This window comes from Balaenoptera physalus (genome assembly GCF_965194825.1).
Source record: "Balaenoptera physalus genome assembly, chromosome: X".
Taxonomy (NCBI): Eukaryota; Metazoa; Chordata; class Mammalia; order Artiodactyla; family Balaenopteridae; genus Balaenoptera; species Balaenoptera physalus.
In genome coordinates, this window is record NC_138903.1 from 124,094,315 (window position 1) to 124,114,290 (window position 19,976).

The window sequence follows — 19,976 nt, forward strand, 5'->3', positions numbered from 1 at the left end:
AAATACTATTTGAGATGCAGTCTTCCTGATTATTTTTAGATTTTCCACAGTATTATTTCCCTAATGCAAACGGCATGTGAATGACTACTTCTTCCTAGTTTAGATCTGAAACTGATGTCCTGTGACCAAATAACCAGACATCACTTTTTATTCACATTCCTTGATCCCTGATACACATAAGAATTGTAATAATTGTCTATATTTAATGGGACTGATCATCTGGCATGCATAAAGGCCATTCCAAGAAGCGCTGTGGCCCTCTTATTTCATACATGTAGGTAAATACTGAAAGTTAAGTGAAAGAGGCCTTTTCATGGAAGCTGATGACGGTTATGAAGAACTTCAGTGATATTCTTGTTCTAACTTGAATTATTCAAAATAATCCAGAAGAGTCTCTGCAATCAAAAGAATGGAATCTGGGAGGGGGCTCAGTCTGCTGCACATGAGATGCCAAGAGCTCCGCCCCAGAGCCACTGTGACTGATTTGCATCCCTGCTGAAGAAGCCATTTCAGGGACCCCAAGGAAATCAGAAGTTGAGACTGCTTCAGTACACCTGGAGTCAGGCGGGCTGTCCACAATGAGGCAGGGTTGGGTCTCCATCTGGTTTGGTTGTTTTCTGCAATAAGTTATGTATTAGTACTCTCCCTTTTGCCCCCTGTTCCTAGAAATAGCCACTTCTCTGCAAGACTGGCTTTCATGATACCCTTTTTCTTTTTTCTTTTTTGGTTTGTTTAAGTCATTTTCTTAGCTCCTAAAGACCATGAATGTAAAAGACTATCTGACAGAGATGCCTCAACATGAACTAAACAAGGGATAATGCTGTCGGGTTCAGTGGCCTCAGACTTCAGATTTCTGCTGTTCTACTGTCTGCCCATCATACTTTTGATTTTCCTCCTCCTCAGGATGGGCAGAGTTTAATTTTCATGAGAATTCATTTTCTCTTGCATGCTCTTTTCCTGGATAAGACCCTACTCCTCCCATAATTTTGAAAATATTCACCTGATACCTTATTTTGTTTTTCCCTAGACCCTCAAAAACATCTGCTTTGGCTCCAAATCACAATGGACTGGTTAGCAGGGTATTCTAAACCAAACTCCCTTTACTTAGGTCAATATCCCATAGATAAACAAAATATATTTTCCATGTTAATCCTTTTTGAATCCAACCGGAGAGCATTTTGCAAAAGCATGTCAATCAACTAAAAAGGCAAATATCAGATAACTGTAGAATTTCAGAACTGGAAAGTACACTTGGAGGTCATCTAAAACAACTCCCTCATTTTTTTATGTGAGGAAACCAAGGCCCAGGGATGATGAGTTGCCAAAAGTTTCAAGTTAAGAACAGAGCTGTATGTGAAGTACTTAACAAGAAGTGTAATGACGTCTGTAACTTAGTTTAAAATAAGATGGATTGAGAGATTGATGGAGTGATAAATGTGATAAACCAAGTGTTGAGGATAGGATGTAGGTGGCAGGTTCATGACTGTTCACTGTAAATACTTGCAACTCTTGGGTGTATGCTTGAAAACTTTCATAATAAGATGTTGGGCATTTGAGATTTGCAACAAACTTATGAAGCTAGTAAGTCAACGAGACTGGGGATAGATGCCTCATAATAGGTTTGGTGTATGCATGGGTGAATGCTGGTATCCACTTTCATGGTGGATAACCTAACATGGACTCTTACGCAGAGAACACACTTTTAAGATGCATTGGAGGGATTCAAAGAAATAGTTTTGATTTAGTCAGAATTCTTGCAATTCTAGGTGAAAGAAAATCACCCCAGACTAGCTTAAGCAAATGAAGGGACAGTATTGGTTTCCATAAATGAAAAGTCTAGGGGTAAACCTAGCTTGATCCTAGTTATCTGCACCCAGATTTTCCATCTCCTGGTTCTGCTTTCTTTTGCATTGGCTCTGTTCTCATTCAGGCTTTCCCTTCCTAGTTGCAAGGCTCTCTATACCTCCCTGTTTATATCCGCATAGGTCCAAACTCAGGAGAAGTGAGAGCATGCCTCTCTCAACAGTAGAAGCAAAAGTCTAAAGAGTACATTTCATTTGCTCAGCATGAATTATGCAACCATCCCTAAACCAAAAACCATCTGCCAGAAGACTGCAGTATTCTGACTGGACATGTCTAAGCTGGCATGTGCACATGAACTCTTAGAAGGGGAAACTGATGGCCCAAAGGAAATTCCAATTTGTGTTCCCAGAAGTCTAGGGATGGATGCTGAACCATTAAAATGAAATGCCATGCCACAGGTTTGCTGTCAGAATATCCCTTAGATTGCTGAAGAAATCATCTTAAGGTTGAAGATGGCAACAAGGAGTAGATGTCCTAGATGTGATCCATCTTCCAGTAGATTCCATAGTATATTTCTGACCTAAGGAATCTCTCCCCAAAGGATCACAAGTGCAATGGGTGAAAGTGGCCCATTTCAAGAATAGGTGCACAAGCTGGATCTGGGACCATGACAGCTCCCTGGAGAATGATCTAGGACGTGGTGAAAGAGGAGCTTGAGATATTGGTACACATGGGCTCCAGGCACATAGGAAAAGTGATAAATTTGGGGTACTGAATAAGACCCTTAAAGCCAGAGACACTCTTGGAGCCACACTCTCGGAAATCTTAGCTATTTTTACAAGTCAAATTGTAAGGACATTCAGTGGCAGTTCTTATCTCTGGCTAATTTAAGTCAATTTCCAAATAAATTGAAGAGTAGGTGTGAACTATTTCATTAAATAACATTACATTGACCGGGCTAATCATTCTGATTTGGTGATTATATCATCAGATGCACTGTTCAATCAAGACCATTTTTATCTTCACAATCATGAGTTCAGTTAGGCAGAACCGTGAAGGCTGTAAAGAGCTGTCTATCCATCCCCCTTCCCAGGGTAGAACTACTGGGCTCAGTAGAGCTGGTCCAAAGGGCCAGGCTGCCACGAGCAGGGCACAGTGTTGCCCACAGCTGTCGTGTGTGGAGCCAGAAGGCAGTGGCCAAACAGCCTCCAGGAGAGCCTTCCCAGGCAACCACAGAAGAGTATGTCTCTAATGGGTCATGAGGACAAGGAAGGCTGGAAGCCAAAGTCAGAACCACAGCATGGAGCCAAAGGTTTTAGATAGCCCACGAAGATTAGAGCAAGAGACAGCGAGTCATGACTGGCAAAGGAAGGTGCCCTGGACAAATCCTAGAGGTAAGACTGCTGGCAATAGACTGAGTACACGGGTTAAGTTATCTAGGGTGGGGAAAAAGACTGACCAGTTTCCAATAATATCTGGCAGCACCCTCTCAAATCTAATTTGAACCGTGTATAAAAATACCCCTCCAGACGCAACCTGACCTAAGCACATCTTTCCAAAGATGGAGTAGAGTGCTACCTAGAAAATGTCTTGAAGAAATATTTAATGGACAAAATTGGGATTTTTAAAGGTGTCTTGATCCAGATATTTGCACCTGCCTTATACCTTTCCACAAATTGTTCAATTTGTTCTTTTCTACATTTTTCTCAGCTGTCAGGAAGGCAGTGCCCAGCGTGACCACCAGGTTGACAGACATGTCGAATGCATACCTTGTAAGGAAAAAAAAGTATTTTCATTCATTCCAGAACTGGTGACAGAGCATCTGCTATGTGCTGAGCCTCGTGCTCGGCAGTAGGAATGCGATGGTGACTGGCAGGGGATTCAGGCAAAGCTAAGTGAAAATCTTGGTTCTGCCATGGAGTGGGGGTGTGACCTTGCAGCACATTATTTCTGCAAGTATTTCCTTTCATTTAAAATTCAGTTAGAAATACTTGAGTCACAGATTATTGTAAGGATTCAATTAGGTAACTAAACATAGTTTCCTCGAACACCCATAATGAGTACAACAGTACCTACCTTTCAGCATCCTTGTTGGATTGAAAGATAAGCTAATAGATGTAAAATGGCACATATAAGACACCCAATAAATCAGAGCTATTAAGAGGAAGGGAAACCCTGTGCCTGTTCTACATAAACAAAATGGGAAAAATCCTTGATTTAGAAAAGTTCTCATTATTTAAATAAAACTGATAAACGATTACTACCCCTTTGATGAACTTGCACTTCTTTTCAAACCAATATTGCATGCAGTTTTTCAAAGTTTCTTAACAACAAGGTTCTACTGTACAGCACAGGGAACTATATTCAATACCCTATGATAAACCATAATGGAAAAGAATATGAAAAAAAGAATGTATACATATATGTATAACTGAATCACTTTGCGGTACAGCAGAAATTAACACAACATTGTAAAACAATTATACTTCAATTTTTAAAAAGTAAAAATAAATAAAAATAAAAGTTTCTTTTTCGAGTTTTAATTTATAATGCAGTAATGTAAAAATAATTGTTTTCATTACTGTGGATCATCTTAATGCCATGATATAGAATCCTGAAATTTACCTTCTTTCAAATGGTACTTGAGAGAGGTTGTCTCAGATTATCCTGTATAAAAGAGTATCCCTTCCTTCATCCAAAGCAGGGACCTAACTCCACCACCACAGCTTTCCTCACCCCCTCTCTATCCTTTATTCTCCATAGCAACTATCACCAACATCTGACATGCTGGGTAATTACTTTCCCCGCTAGAATGAAAATTCAAGGAGAGTAGAACTGTTTTGTTGTACGTGTGTGTGTTTTTAATCAAAGTATAGTTGAGGTTTCTTTGTGTTTTGTTCACTGACTTATGCCTGACACCTAGAACTACACCTGGCACATAGTTGACACCAATAAATATGTACTTTTAAATGAACAAAAATATCTGTGTACACTTACCAAATAGAGATATGGCTTCTACTATGAATTAATATAATAACAAAGCTTTCATGCACTGTACATGCACTTTACAGTTTAACCATTTTCAGCTCACAGTTCCTATAACAAGGCTAGAGAAAGTGATAACTCTACTTTGCGGTCAAGTAAATTGAAACTCAGACAAGTTATGTGTGTGACCTATCACACAGCTCATGCGTGATTCCCTCACTGAAACCCGATTCTAGAAGAAGCAACTACAGTTGCAGTGTCACAAGTGCAGAAGTCACTTTGAATATGCAAAATAGCAGTGTTCCATTTGGATCTGTCATTAAAAGAATTGCTCACTTTCTACTTGAATTTCAAGTTTCTTGTATTAATGACAGTATGCAAATAGTGACTTTTTCTCACCCTGCATTACAAAGGTTAAGGGCAAAGAATGTACACCTGCTGTATGATATTGCTTTTGTACAGATAAAGCAAAAAGATTTGGAGCTTGATTTATAAATACCTGCATAATAACAATGCATGGTAAACAACTAAAAAAGCCTGACTGCCATCTGACAGACAGTAACAGCAGCATGTCCGATTGAGATCTGCATTTTTCCCTACACCACAGAAAATGTGTTTTGCTAATACAATGATTTAAGGTGAGTTTAGGTAGTCAGCATCTTATTAAGCCCCACCCTGGAGAAACTGGGGAGTAGGCAGACCTTGGCTTTTGTGTGTTGCCTGGCCTTCCATGACACAGCACTCCCAGGCAACAACAGGCTTCTTTAAAAAGTCCCTTTGACCTGCTCATGACCTCCTCCCCTGCCAAATGCCCAATGTGGACCCATCCCTTCACTCAAAAAACAAAAATAAGTTGAACTGCTAATTTATGCTAAGTTGTTAAAATCTTAATGATTCCATAGTAGGTTTGGATTCAGATCTTAGTGCAAAGTCAGGCTCCACCACTTACTAGCTGTCTAGCTTTGGACAAGTTACATAATTTCTCTTTGCTTCCTCTTTCTCATCTACAGAATGAAGTTATTAATAGTACTTCATTCACAGTGTTGAGTGAAGATTCTGTGTGTGTGTGTGTGTGTGTGTATCAGAGTGCCTGGAACTTAGTGTTATTTAAGTATTTGCTATTAAAGAGAGAGGTCATACAATATAGAAAAAGAAGTGACAGATCCAAATTTGATTTCTGTGACCTGGGCAAGATACCTAACTTCTCTGAATCTCAGACTCCTTAGTAAAATGGGAATAGTCTCTACTTTCCCAAGTCAGATAAGGATTGCTAATATCATATGTAAAGCGTCTATAATATTATATGATGCAGAACAGATGCTTCATGTTGTATCAAATATTATTCTTTGCAAATTAAAAGGGGATTGTGGGAGGTATAAACATTATTCCAAACTAATCAATGGGATAGTGGCCTTGAGGGAGTGGATTTGTTGAAGAATGAGGCCTTCAAGGTATCTTTTAAATGAGACCAGCATTAACGATATAAAATTTCAGTTTTAATACTATATGTGTAGACTGCATTTTTCCAGGATGATCACAGCAATAGCCCTAGGCCACATGCTCGCCTTACTCTAAGACTTTGACATATTCTGAATGTAGAGGTGGAGTATATGTCCCTTCCCCTTGAACTTGGGTCTTTGTAACTACCTTGATCACTAGAGATGCTATATGACTTCCAAAGCTAAATCATGAAAATGCCATGCACTTCTGCGTAATTTGTGGGGGACAATTCTTCTGGGGGATGCCAGCCACCATGTAAACAGTGGAACTGCCCTGAGGCTTCCATGCTGTGAGGAAGCCCAAACTAGCCCATGTGGAGAGAACATATGGAGGGGCCCTAAGACTACGTGATAAGCCCCAAGCCAGAATGGCCTAGCAAAGCCCTTCCCAAATTCCAGAAGTTCAGAAACAATGAGAAATAGTAAAATGGTTATTATTTTCAGTCACTAAGCTTAGCAGTGGTTTGCTATGTAGTTTTAGATAATAGATTCACTATGCCATGGTTTTATTGTGCTTTACCGGATGGAAAGATCTTTTATTATATCTTATTGTATCTTATTTGACACAAATGTCTCATGAAAATAGATATTACCATCTCTTTTATGGCTGAGGAAATGGACGATCTGAGAAGTTAAGTGATTTTCCCAGAGGCCACACAGCCGAGAGTAGTGGCAAAGCAGGTATACAAACACAGATCCTCCAAATTCAAGCCAAAAAGTCGGTCTATCCATCTCACCCACCTAACAGTAAAGGACTTCGAGAAGAGTGATATAAAAATTGCTGATGATGCAGCTCTTCCTTGAGTTCCAAAAACCTTTTGTAAACTGAGATTGTATAAGCAGGTGTGATTTACTTCAAATTTTGCCTTGTGTTTGACTGATGGATTTCCATAGTTTGTACCATAATTATGAGTTAGTGTGGTTTATAACTATTTGAAATGAAAAACTGAAGCATGTTCAATATTTACATTTCATTTTAGTAGATCTTAGTCATTTTATTGTTACTCAATTTCACACTGTAGTTTTATGATTTCTCACTTGCATGAATATTAATCAAAATGGGAAAGGTACTCAGTGATTTAAACACATGTATTTTTAAGTATTTGGGGAAAAGTCTAATTAGGGTGATATGTCCTGAAAAACAATCTTTCTACAAAAGTGAAAATTACTGCCATGCCACTGTGTTCTCTGAAAATGCAGAGTGAACAAAGATCACCCATTAAAGAGCATATCTGCTCTCTTGAAATTCCTGCAGGTGATTTAAAATGTGCTTTTATTTCACCCTGTATATTTTCAACATACAAAATGCTTGTTTTTTTCCTCCTGATGATTCTGACTACTGCTTGTTTCTGATTGGCCATGGCAACTGAAGTTTGTCTACAGAGCACTGTAAAGTGAGCATCAAGAATCCTCTCTTCCAAACCATAATTCAAAAAGATACACGCACCCCAATGTTCATAGCAGCACTATTCACAATAGCCAAGACACGGAAGCAACTTAAATGCCCATCGACAGATGAATGGATAAAGAAGATGTGGTACATATATACAATGGAATACTACTCAGCCATAAAAAAAGAATGAAATAATGCCATTTGAAGCAACATGTATGGACCTAGAGATTATCATACTAAGTGAAGAAAGTCAAAGAAAGACAAATATCAGATGATATCACTTATATGTGGAACCTAAAAAAAAAAATGATACAAATGAACTTATTTACAAAACAAAAACAGACTCACAGACTTAGAAAACAAACTTATGGTTACCTAAGGGGAAAGGGGGGGAGAGAGATAAATTAGGAGGTTGGGATTAACATATATATCGTACACTACCATATATAAAACAGATAATCAACAAGGACCTACCGTATAGCACACGGAACTCTACTCAATACTCTGTAATAACCTATATGGGAAAAGAATCTGAAAAAGAATAGATATATGTATAGATATATGTATAGCCAAATCACTTTGCAGTACACCTGAAACTAACACAACATTGTAAATCTACTATACTCCAATATAAAATAAAAATTAAAAAAAGAAAAAAGAATCATCTCTCTTCCATACGTTGCCCTGGGCCACAAGCATTCTCTAGGTTACATCCTGCAGTGCTTTGGGATGGATGGAGCATGGAACCAAGGACTTCATTTGGTTTCTCCTCCGAAAAGTTCCCCAATTCAGAGTTCTATTACCTTGGTACCATGGATTTCTTTCCCTATAGTGGTTGTTAAAACAGAAACATTTTGAGGATAATACCAGTTGAGGTTTTAGTTTTAGGGCTATTTTTAGGAATCTTGGACATGTCACTTCCTGAAATTCAGATTGACATTGCCGGCTTGCCTAGGATTACAAAATATCAGAGTCAATAGAGCCCTTTGAGTTCATTTAGTCCAAACTGTTTGACAAACAGCCCAACTGAGCCTCCAGGAGAGGAAGGACCTTGTCCACAGTCACACAGTAAACTGATGGCTGGCTTCCCCCATGTCCAGAGCCCTCTTTGGCTGGAACTCCTTTGCTCAGTGAGCCTCCTTCATCAACTTTTGCCACTGGGGAAGTTTTGCCTTTGCAGTCCCACGTGAATATATCACATACCAACATGACAAGGACCAAACATATGATTCCTTGTTTCTTTCCCATGCAGCCTGTGGAAAACCTTTCAAAAGCCATATTGACCCAAGCGGGGCAGACAGCCAGAAGACTTTGTGGACCTCACGGTGACTGAAATCAAAGATGCTCTAATCCTACCTTAGGTAAACAACTTCTCTGCCCTCTGAAAACTACTTGACCACTTATGGGCAAGGCTATGGGTACCATAATAAGCTCTTTTCTTCTAAGATTGAATGCATAAGGATGTGTCCAGGATCTGCCCCACCCCAGACAAAGACACATCTTTCCTACTTGCCTCTCAGGTTGTTTTCAGTTGAAGATACGAAAGGAAACTTCCATTCAGCTTCTGCCTCTCTTTCTGGCCTAACATTTCCTTTGATCTTTCTCTTTGATTCCTGACCTGCCTCTTTTGGTTCTGCAATGTCTTATGGCCAAATTTCCTTGGCTCAATATGCACTATTGTGATTCAGGCCAGACCCATGAGTGAGTGAGAGAGAGTGCCTTGTTTCTTCACTATGCTTCAGACTCATTCTCCCAGGCCAGATGAAACTTGCTCAATTCAGCAGCAGCCATTAATGTAGCTCCAAGTGAGGTGTCAAGTTTCCCACCACGTACTCCAACACTGACATAAAGTGTCACAGCTGTAGGGTAAGCGATGGTCCCAGGCCAGTCATCATGTATAGACATGGCTACAGTGTGGGTATAAAGTGCCCTTGTAAAATGGAAAACACTTAATTAAGCAAACAATGAATCCTAGCGCTTTTCCCATATTACAGAGAAGTCCTCCAATGCCAAAACAAACCTACTGCAAATTTCTCCATGTGCACACTGCATCATAGACACAATATATACATTGTGTGGAAAGCAAGGAGAAAAGAAGAAATAATCATCTCAAATTTGGCAATTAATGTAATCAGTTTTAATGAACATTGTTTGAGTTGCACAAAAATCCTATAAATCAGTGTTTCTCAAACTTTAAGGTATACAAGAATCATCTGGGAAGCTTGTAAAAATGCAGCTTCAGATTCAGTGGGCCAGAGATTCTGCATTAGAAAACAAGCTCCCAGTTGAGGCCCAGGCTTCTGGTCCACACACCATACTTTAAGTATTAAGGCTATAGACTAGAATTTCCCAGCCGGTATGCTGCAGTATTGTACTCCGAGTTGATATCCACATCCCTTGGGGCAGCTGGTCAAGAACTGAATCAGAGCCTCTGACAGTGAAGTTTATCCTAGAATGCTGTGCAAATGTTATCATTTTCTATGCGTGCCTGTGATAAGGGAAAGGTTTGGAGGCACATCTGTAAGGAATAATGGAGGTTTACCAAAATTCCCATTAGCAATAGATTATTCTTAATAATAATTATAACAATAACACGAGTTATCATTTACTGCACACGTATTATGTGCCGGGAATGGTGTCAAGTACTTTACATGGTTTTTTCATAGAATCTTCATAACAGTCTTAAAAGGTACATGCTATTATTAGCCCCTAGGTAACCACCACTAATCCCAGGGCTTTGCATTTTCATTATTATCTCTATACGGATAATTCTCAAATTTATATCTGCAGCTTTAACTTCTCCCCTGAATTCCAGGTGCATTATCCAACTGCCTACTTGACATCTCCACTTGGAGATGTTCAAAGTCCATAACATGTCCTAATCAGAATATCTGCCCCTCTCCCAAGCTGTTTCTCTCCAATTGCTCTAGATAAAAAGCTAGAAGTCTTTTTTTCTTTTTTTTTTTTTGAAGTATAGTTGATTTACAATGTTGTGTTAATTTCTTCTGTACAGCAAAGGGAAGGAGTCATTTTTTTTTTTACTTTTCTTTCCCTGACCCTCCATACACATGTGATCCATTAGGAAATACTGTCAGCTCAACTTTCAAACTAGATAATCTGAGTCAGTCTAGTTCTCTCTGTCTCCTCTGGCACCCTCAGCTCTGGCTTGGATCACTGCAACAGCCTTCTGGCTGTTTTCTCCCTCCCTACGCTCCTCTTTGAGCAGTTCTGGTTGTCTGGAGGGAGGTGGCATGTCTGCAAATGGCAGCTAGTGAGGCCAGACCAGCGGAGTTGAGCCAGATGATAAGAGCAAACACTTACATTGCAATCACTATGCTCTAGACCACTTTCTACGTCCCTTGCACAGAATAACATTTAATACTCACAATAACCCTGAGTCACATACTAGTATTACCCTCACTTTACAGATGAGGACACTAATGACCAGAGAAGCCAAGTAACTTGCCCAAAGTCACCCAGCTAGTGAACAGTGGATCCAGGATTCAAACAGAGGCAAACTGACTCTATAGTAAATGATCTGAACTCCTCTGCCCTACATCATCTACGAAAGGTTTCCTGTGTCACACTAAGAAGTATGCACTGTGACCTGAAGGTCGGGAAAAGGGGCATTAAAATGAACAAATCCACTAAGTCAATGATGTGGTTGTTTTTGTTTACAGACAAGTAAACAAAGTCAAGCAAATGATTATTTTTAACTGAATTGATAATTTGAGTGAACTGAATCAAATTGGTCAAGTTGCATAAGGAAATAGGCAGCTGCCCTTGGAAGCTGTGTGCATTGCTAATTATGCTGGTCCATTCCTATATCCTCAGAAAAGTGTCCTTAAGGAACCCCAATTGCTTTAGATAAAGAACATTTGTCTGATGCTTCCATATATTTAGACCAGTATATATTTTTACACTTTTTCTCAATGTATAATTCTAGTCTGAATAAGAAGTAGAAGAGTATGAATACCAATCTCTTTCACAACTGTAACAATACCTTGCCTATTCCGAAAAATATCTCCCAAGAGACTTGGCTTATACTTAACTCTTAGGAAATAAAACCTGGAATGTCATTCACTACATCTCTGGCAATGATCAGTCAATGAACTATGCTAACAAAAAACATCTATTCACGCCAATCACTTGCCTCTAAAGGTTTGAGAGGAAAGACACATTAATAGGGAAGGCACATGTTCCCATGGTACCCTGTGCATGACTCTTTCAGCACTGACCACTCTATATCACCATAGTCTGCTTACTTGGCCATTTCCTCCACTGGACTATAAACTCCTCCAGGGCAAGAACCTTATTTTGTACAGCTTTGTATCACAAGCACCTAGCACCGTGTTTAGAAAAGAGTGAGCCCTCCGTAAATGATTAATGGAAACATGAAGTGGCATTTGATATAGCTAATCACTCCTTCCAACCTAAATAGCTTTTTTACTTAACATCTAAGATGCTATTCTCTCCTGGCTTCTCTCCTACACTTACTGGCTATGCTTTTTCAGTCTCCCAAGGTTCTGCTCTCACTCCTTTGCTGAATATCTGGTCTCATGACTTTAAATGCCACCTGTAAATTAACAATTCTAAAATCTTTATGTTTAGCCCAGATCACTCACCTTAACTCTAGATTCATATAGTCAACTGCCTACTCTGCACTTCCAATGAGATGTCTAAACACAAACCTAATATAACTAACGTCTAACTCTTGATTTTTATTTCTTAACCTTCCATCCTTATGGTCTTTCCCATCTTAGTAAGTGGCAACTTCATTTTTCCAATAGCTCAAGGCAAAAAAGGTGTTTTATAACAATGTCCAATCTGTCAAGCAAGTCCTATTGTCTCTACTTTCAGATTCTTTCCCCTAATTCAACCATTTTTCACCAGCTGCACTGCTACCATCCTAGTTGAAGCTTGCAATATTGTGATTTATAAGAAATATGCATTTGGTCATTCAGATGACCAAAATATAGTTCTCATATAAATTTGGTCTTCTTCCATGGTTCCTGGCTCACAGCTCCCAAAACCCCTGGAATGTCCTGACCGATAAGAGCAATGGGAGCATCTTTTGTTATAATATCTGGTCTGTTGTCCTCAGCTCCTGAAAATGCATCAGAGCCATAAAGGTGGAATGGGTGTCCTGTTATTCCTAACAAGCCCCTTTCCACCACTACTGGCTTTGTGTTAATGAGGTGACTTTTGGAAAGCATCTGAGGATGGGGGCTGGGTGCCAGGGAACCAACCATGTATAGAGGGTGGAACTTTCAGTCCCTCATCCTGATTTCTGAGGAGGGGAGAGGAATTTGAATCAATCACCAATGGCCAATGATTTAATCAAGCATGCCTATGTCATAAAGCTTCCAAAAAAATCCAAAAGGAAAGGGTTCAGAGAGGGTTTGGGTTGAGGAACCAGAACACTTCCTTGTGCCACCATGCCAGGCCCCAAACTCCACAAGGACAGAAGCTCCTTTGTTCAGGACCTCGCCCTATGTATCTCTTCATCTGGTGGTTGGCTAGCATCCTTTAATGTCTTTCATAATAAACCGGTAATCTAGTGAGTAAACAGGTTTTCTGAGTTTTGTGAGCCACTCTAGCAAATTAATCGAACACAAGGAAAGGGTCCTGGGGACCTCTTATGTATAGCCAGTCGGTCAGAAGCACAGGTCGTCACCTGTGCCTGCTCTTGGCACCTAAAGTGAAGGGCAGTCTTGGAGAACTGAGCCTTTAACCTGTGGAATCTGATGCTATCTCTGGTGGATAGTGTCAGAATTGAGTTGAATTGTAGGACACTCAGCTGGTGTCCTGAGCGTTGCTCATTGGTGGGGGAGGAAACCTCCAAACCACACATTGGAATTGAGTCCAGAAACCAAATAAGCCACCATCAATCTCTTGACTCAATTATTGCATAAACCTCCTAACTGGTCTGCCTACAATCATTAACCAAGCATCCAGGATGATCCCTCAAAAACCAAAAGCAGATAATATCACTTTTCTGCTCAAAACCATCCAGTGGCTTCCAAGCATACTTTTAAAATAAAGTCCACGGCTTCCCTGGTGGCGCAGTGGTTGAGAATCCGCCTGCCAATGCAGGGGACACGGGTTCGAGCCCTGGTCTGGGAAGATCCCACATGCCGCGGAGCAACTGGGCCTGTGAGCCACAACTACTGAGCCTGCGCGTCTGGAGCCTGTGCTCCGCAACAAGAGAGGCTGCGATAGTGAGAGGCCCACGCACCGCGATGAAGAGTGGCCCCCGCTTGCCACAACTAGAGAAAGCCCTCGCACAGAAACGAAGACCCAACACAGCCAAAAATAAATAAATAAATTTAAAAGAAAAGATGACTACTATCCAAAAAAAAATAAAAATTAAAAAAAAAATAAAGTCCAATTTCTGTACAATCCTTTCCAGGCCCTCCCTGGCCTGCCCTGCCTCCACCCTTCTGACTTCCTGTCCCAAGCCACTCACTCTCCCCATCGCTCACTGTGTTCCAGCTGCACTGGCCTCTTTGCTGTTTGGGGGAATATACCAACCACGTTTTTGTTCCTTGGACTGCTCTGACCTCGAATCTCATTCCCTTCAGGTTTCTTCTCAAAGACTTCTTTTGAATGAAGCCTTCCCTGACCACCCAATATAAAGTAGCTCACATCTCACCCCTATCAAGTTCTATCCCCTTTCACTGGGAATTATTTTATTGTCATAGCACTTATCACCATCTAACATGTATATTCGTGTGTTTTGTCTTACTGCCCCCCTTCTAGGCTATAAGCACCAGGAGAGCAGGGACTACTTGTATTTCCAGTACCTGGAACAGTGCCTGGAACAGAGTGGGCACCCAATGAGTATTTCTTGAAAAAAATGGATTAATAAATGGCAGAGTCTAGAAAGCAAATGATAAACTGTAATTTATACTTGTAGCTGGTGAAACCAATTCTAAATCTCAGAATCTGGGCTTCCCTGGTGGCGCAGTGGTTGAGAATCTGCCTGCCAATGCAGGGGACATGGGTTCGAGCCCTGGTCTGGGAGGATCCCACGTGCCGCGGAGCAACTGGGCCCGTGAGCCACAATTACTGAGCCTGCGCGTCTGGAGCCTGTGCTCCACAGCAAGAGAGGCCGCGATAGTGAGAGGCCCGCGCACCGCGATGAAGAGTGGCCCCCGCTTGCCACAACTAGAGAAAGCCCTCACACAGAAATGAAGACCCAACACAGCCATAAAAATAAATAAAAAATAAATAAATTAAATCTCAGAATCTGTAAGTTCAACTGCACTCCTCATGTAACGTTGCGACCAACTAGACCACTAACTCTGCCTTACACATCTTTGTATCTCTAATGCCTCACATAGAACGTGGGACATGTAAGGTACTCAAAAAATGCTGAATGAATGAATCTATTTTACTATTAGAAAGAAAGCTTAGCTAGTTCAGCTTGTGCCCCCTGGGTTGATGTGAGACAGGCTTGTTAAAAGTGATTGTACAACACTTTACAATTGTTGGGCACCAGGGCCATGCCTGGTGGCAGTTGGATTTTTATTTGAATGGAGAAGCCATTAGCACTGTGGTTAATTCAGTGATCTGATTTGTCCACAAGGGCTCCTTCATGTGGCTCTAACAGCCCTTTCCTTATGAGGGAATTAACCTGCCTGCCTTTGCAGAATAGGAAGACAGAGGTATTACAGATGAAATCACAGCACTGCTTAAGAGTTAAGGCCTGTAAAGCCTTACATTTACACCAAACCAGAATCATCTAGGAATGACCCAGAAACATAAAACCTATTCTAAAACAAAATGAAATTAGGTCTGAGTATCAGAGAAATTTCGTTAACATACAAAAATGCTTATTTTTTAAAACTTATTCATCAACATTGAAAAGCCCACACTTCTAAAGAGCACATAATACTCATTCATTAGATTTCTTTACTGCAATTTGTTTTTAATTCCTTGAATATCATTTTCTTAAGCTTCAATATTTCCTATATATAACGCTGACTATGAAATGTGTTATTCAAACTGGAACCCTCTGAGAGTGAAAGGACGCTCTAGCAATTATTTGGACTCACCATAGGGGCAATCGGAGACTGTCTCGGGCCATCTGAGACATGGGGTTTCTGTTCAAACATATGTTGATAAGCTCGTATGTAGATAAATTCGGCTTAAAAATCCAGATTTCTGGTTGTCTGGAAACATATATATGTTACATACAGGTTGTTTTAAAAAAGTAGATAGCCAGTAGGAGACCGGGAGTTCCCGCTTCTCTTCAGGCATGAGTCATGCAGCAGGAAATGAGCTCGGGCTGGACCAGCAGTTTTCTGGTCTAGACCTGAACTCCTCTGATAATCCGAGTGGAGGAGGAAGTACAGCAAGCAAAGGGCGCTATATACCTCCTCACTTAAGGAACAGGGAAGCATCTAAAGACATGTCCAGAAGGAAAACAGGATGTTATGATAAGAACAGTTCAGGGTGGAGCTGTAGTAAAGACAAGGGTGCCTACAGCAGTTTTGGGTCTCGAGATTCAAGAGGAAAGTCCAGTTATTTCAGTGATCAAGGAGGTGGATCAAGGGGAAGGTTTGATGATCGTGGACGGAATGACTATGATGGTTTTGGCAGTCGTGGTGACAGAACTGGCTTTGGCAACTTTGAACGTAGTGGACACAGTCGTTGGTGTGACAGGTCAGATGAAGAAGACGATTGGTCAAAACCACTTCCACCAAGTGAACGCTTGGAGCAGGAACTCTTTTCTGGAGGAAACACTGGGATTAACTTTGAGAAATATGATAATATACCAGTAGAGGCAACTGGCAATAACTGTCCTCCACGTATCGAAAGTTTCAGTGATGTTCAATACGTGGAGGACAGTTATTGCCAGTTGCCTCTACTGGTATATTATCATATTTCTCTATGATGGTTTTGGCAGTCGTGGTGACAGAACTGGCTTTGGCAACTTTGAACTGGTCTCGAGTTCATCCTTGTGTGGTATATGGTGGTGCTGATATTGGTCAGCAGATTCGAGACTTAGAACGTGGATATCACTTGTTAGTCGCCACTCCAGGACACCTGGTGGATATGATGGAAACAGGAAAGATTGGGTTAGAGTTCTGCAAATACTTAGTGTTGGATGAAGCTGATAGGATGCTGGATATGGGGTTCGAACCTCAAATATGTCGTATAGTTGAACAAGATACTATGCCACCAAGGGGTGTCTGCCACACCATGATGTTTAGTGCTACTTTTCCTAAGGAAATTCAGATGCTTGCTCGTGATTTCTTGGATGAATATATATTTCTGGCCGTAGGTAGAGTTGGTTCTACCTCTGAAAACATCACACAGAAAGTAGTTTGGGTAGAAGAGGCAGATAAACGGTCATTTCTGCTTGACCTCTTAAATGCAACAGGGAGGAATTCACTGACTTTAGTTTTTGTGGAGACCAAAAAGGGTGCTGACTCTCTGGAGGATTTCTTATACCATGAAGGATATGCTTATACCAGTATTCATGGAGACCGATCACAGAGAGATAGAGAGGAAGCCCTTCACCAGTTTCACTCAGGAAAAAGCCCGATTCTAGTGGCTACTGGTGTGGCAGCAAGAGGACTAGACATTTCAAATGTGAAACATGTTATCAATTTTAATTTGCCAAGTGATATTGAGGAGTATGTACATCGGATTGGCCGTACAGGACGTGTAGGAAACCTTGGTCTTGCCACCTCATTTTTCAATGAAAGAAATATAAATATCACAAAGGATTTGTTGGATCTTCTTGTTGAAGCTAAACAAGAAGTGCCATCTTGGTTAGAAAATATGGCTTATGATCACCACTATAAGGGTAGCAGCCGTGGGCGTTCTAAGAGATTCAGTGGAGGATTTGGTGCCCGAGACTACCGACAAAGTAGCAGTTCTGGCAGTTCTAGCTTTAGTAGTAGTCATGCAAGCAGCAGCCGCAGTGCTGGAGGTGGTCATGGCAGCCCCAGAGGATTTGGTGGAGGTGGCTATGGAGGCTTCTACACTAGTGATGGATACGGAAGAAATTGCAACTCTCAGGGGGTTGACTGGTGGGGCAACTGAATCCGCTTCACAGCAAAGTCACCCTTTTGAAAAAGCTAATATGGAAACCACATGTAACTTAACCAGACTAAACCGTATAGCTTCAAGAACTAGCAGTACATTACCAACTGTGATTCTCCTGAAAATTCAAGGGAGCTCAAAGCCAAAGGAAGAAAAGAAAGGAACAATCAACAACCCTATTAAGAAGTTGCTTTTAAAACTTAATTGCTGTAGTTTGGATTAACTCCCCTCCTGCTTATTTCCATCCCAAACTGCATTTATAATTTTGTAACTGAGGATCATTTGTTAATGTACTGTGACTTTAACTTTAGGCAACTTACTATTTTGATGTCCTGTTGGCTCAGTAATGTTCTAGTTTTCAATTGTTTTGACAAAATAAATCCACTGAACTTGGGCTAAAATCAAACCTTGGTGCACAGGTGTGATGCAACTTAACAGGAATCATCAATTCATCCGTAGATATTATAAAGAAAAAATCTTGGATGGTATCCTGCATTAGGACTTTTTGATAACTTGCAGAGTGGGGAGGAAAACATCTTACAGCAGAATTAGTTTCTAATGTGGCAGCCTGTACTAAGTTGAAGTTCTGACTTGCTCACTCTATCCTGGATAGGCACTTGTAATCTTTAAATAAGCCATTCCAGTCATGATGAGGTGGCATGTATGAATACATCCATATGTTTTTCAAAGCACTCTTCGAAGTTAATGCAAGTAAATATAACAGTTCCTCTATTAATGTTTAGGTTATTCTAAGCTAGGCAAATGCGGGCATATTATAGGAAAAGTTTAAAAGTTTTGATAACAGAAGTGTTTAGGGGAAATTTTATCTAATTAGATGTTTTTAATGCCTGCCATAAATGAAATTGAGATGGTAAAATGGCTGACCATGCCAGTGACCAGTCCTTTTAAGGACCTGCTTGGATTTTGGTCTTCAATGCATGCTACTGTTGATGTGTTTTGGTCAAGAGGATATGAGCAGGAGGGATTGTGCAGCAGGCTTTTATTTTTTTTTTTTTAATTTTTTTTTTTATAAATTTATTTATTTATTTATTTACTTTTGGCTGTGTTGGGTCTTTGTTTCTGTGCAAGGGCTTTCTCTAGTTGTGGCAAGCGGGGGCCACTCTTCATCGCGGTGCGCGGGCCTCTCACTATTGCGGCCTCTCATTGCAGAGTACAGGCTCCAGGTGCGCAGGCTCAGTAGTTGTGGCTCACGGGCCTAGTTGCCCCACAGCATGTGGGATCTTCCCAGACCAGGGCTCGAACTCATGTCCCCTGCATTGGCAGGCAGATTCTCAACCACGGCACCACCAGGGAAGCCCAGCAGGCTTTTATTTTAATGCAGATTTTCTTTATTCTGTTTAGGCTGCGTTGAAATGTTAAAGTGACTTACACTGGGGGGGGAGGCGCAAGATGGCGGAAGAGTAAGACGCGGAGATCACCTTCCTTCCCACAGATACAGTAGAAATACATCTACACGTGGAACTCCTCCTACAGAACACCCACTGAACATTGGCAGAAGACGTCAGACCTCCCAAAAGGCAAGAAAATCCCCACGTACTTGGGTAGGGCAAAAGAAAAAAGAAAAAACAGAGACAAAAGAATAGGGACGGGACCTGCACCAGGGGGAGGGAGCTGTGAAGGAGGAAAGGTTTCCACACTAGTCTAGGAAGCCCCTTTGTGGGCAGAGACTGCGGGTGGCAGAGGGGGGAAGCTTCGGAGCCACGGAGGAGAGCGCAGCCACAGGGGTGCGGAGGGCAAAGCGGAGAGATTCCTGCATGGAGGATCGGTGCCGAGTAGCACTCACCAGCCCAAGAGGCTTGTCTGCTCACCCGCCGGGGTGGGCGGGGACTGGGAGCTGAGGCTCGGGCTTCGGTGCTAGCCGGGAGGGAGTCCGGGAAAAAGTCTGCAGCTTCCGAAGAGACAAGAGACTATTTCTTGCCTCTTTGTTTCATGGCGCGCAAGGAGAGGGGATTCAGAGCGCCGCCTAAACAAACTCCAGAGACGGGCGCGAGCCGCGGCTATCAGCGCGGACCCCAGAGACGGGCGGGGGACGCTGGGGCTGCTGCTGCCACCACCAAGGGGCCTGTGTGCGAGCACAGGTCACTCTCCACACCGCCCCTCCCAGGAGCCTGTGCAGCCCGCCACTGCCAGGGTCCCGTGATCCAGGGACAACTTCCCAGGGAGAACGCACAGCGCGCCTCAGGCTGCTGAAACGTCACGACGCCTCTGCAGCCGCA

At 41.5% G+C, this 19,976-nt stretch overlaps 1 pseudogene across 1 annotated transcript; it reads left to right on the forward strand.

The window, feature by feature from the left end:
* The first annotated feature begins 7,555 nt into the window (after positions 1 to 7,555).
* Positions 7,556 to 19,633, forward strand: LOC309652749 (ATP-dependent RNA helicase DDX3X pseudogene; annotated as a pseudogene). Its single transcript has 2 exons — positions 7,556 to 16,535; positions 16,595 to 19,633. The product of its transcript is annotated as an ATP-dependent RNA helicase DDX3X pseudogene (transcript).
* The last annotated feature ends 343 nt before the right edge of the window (positions 19,634 to 19,976 follow it).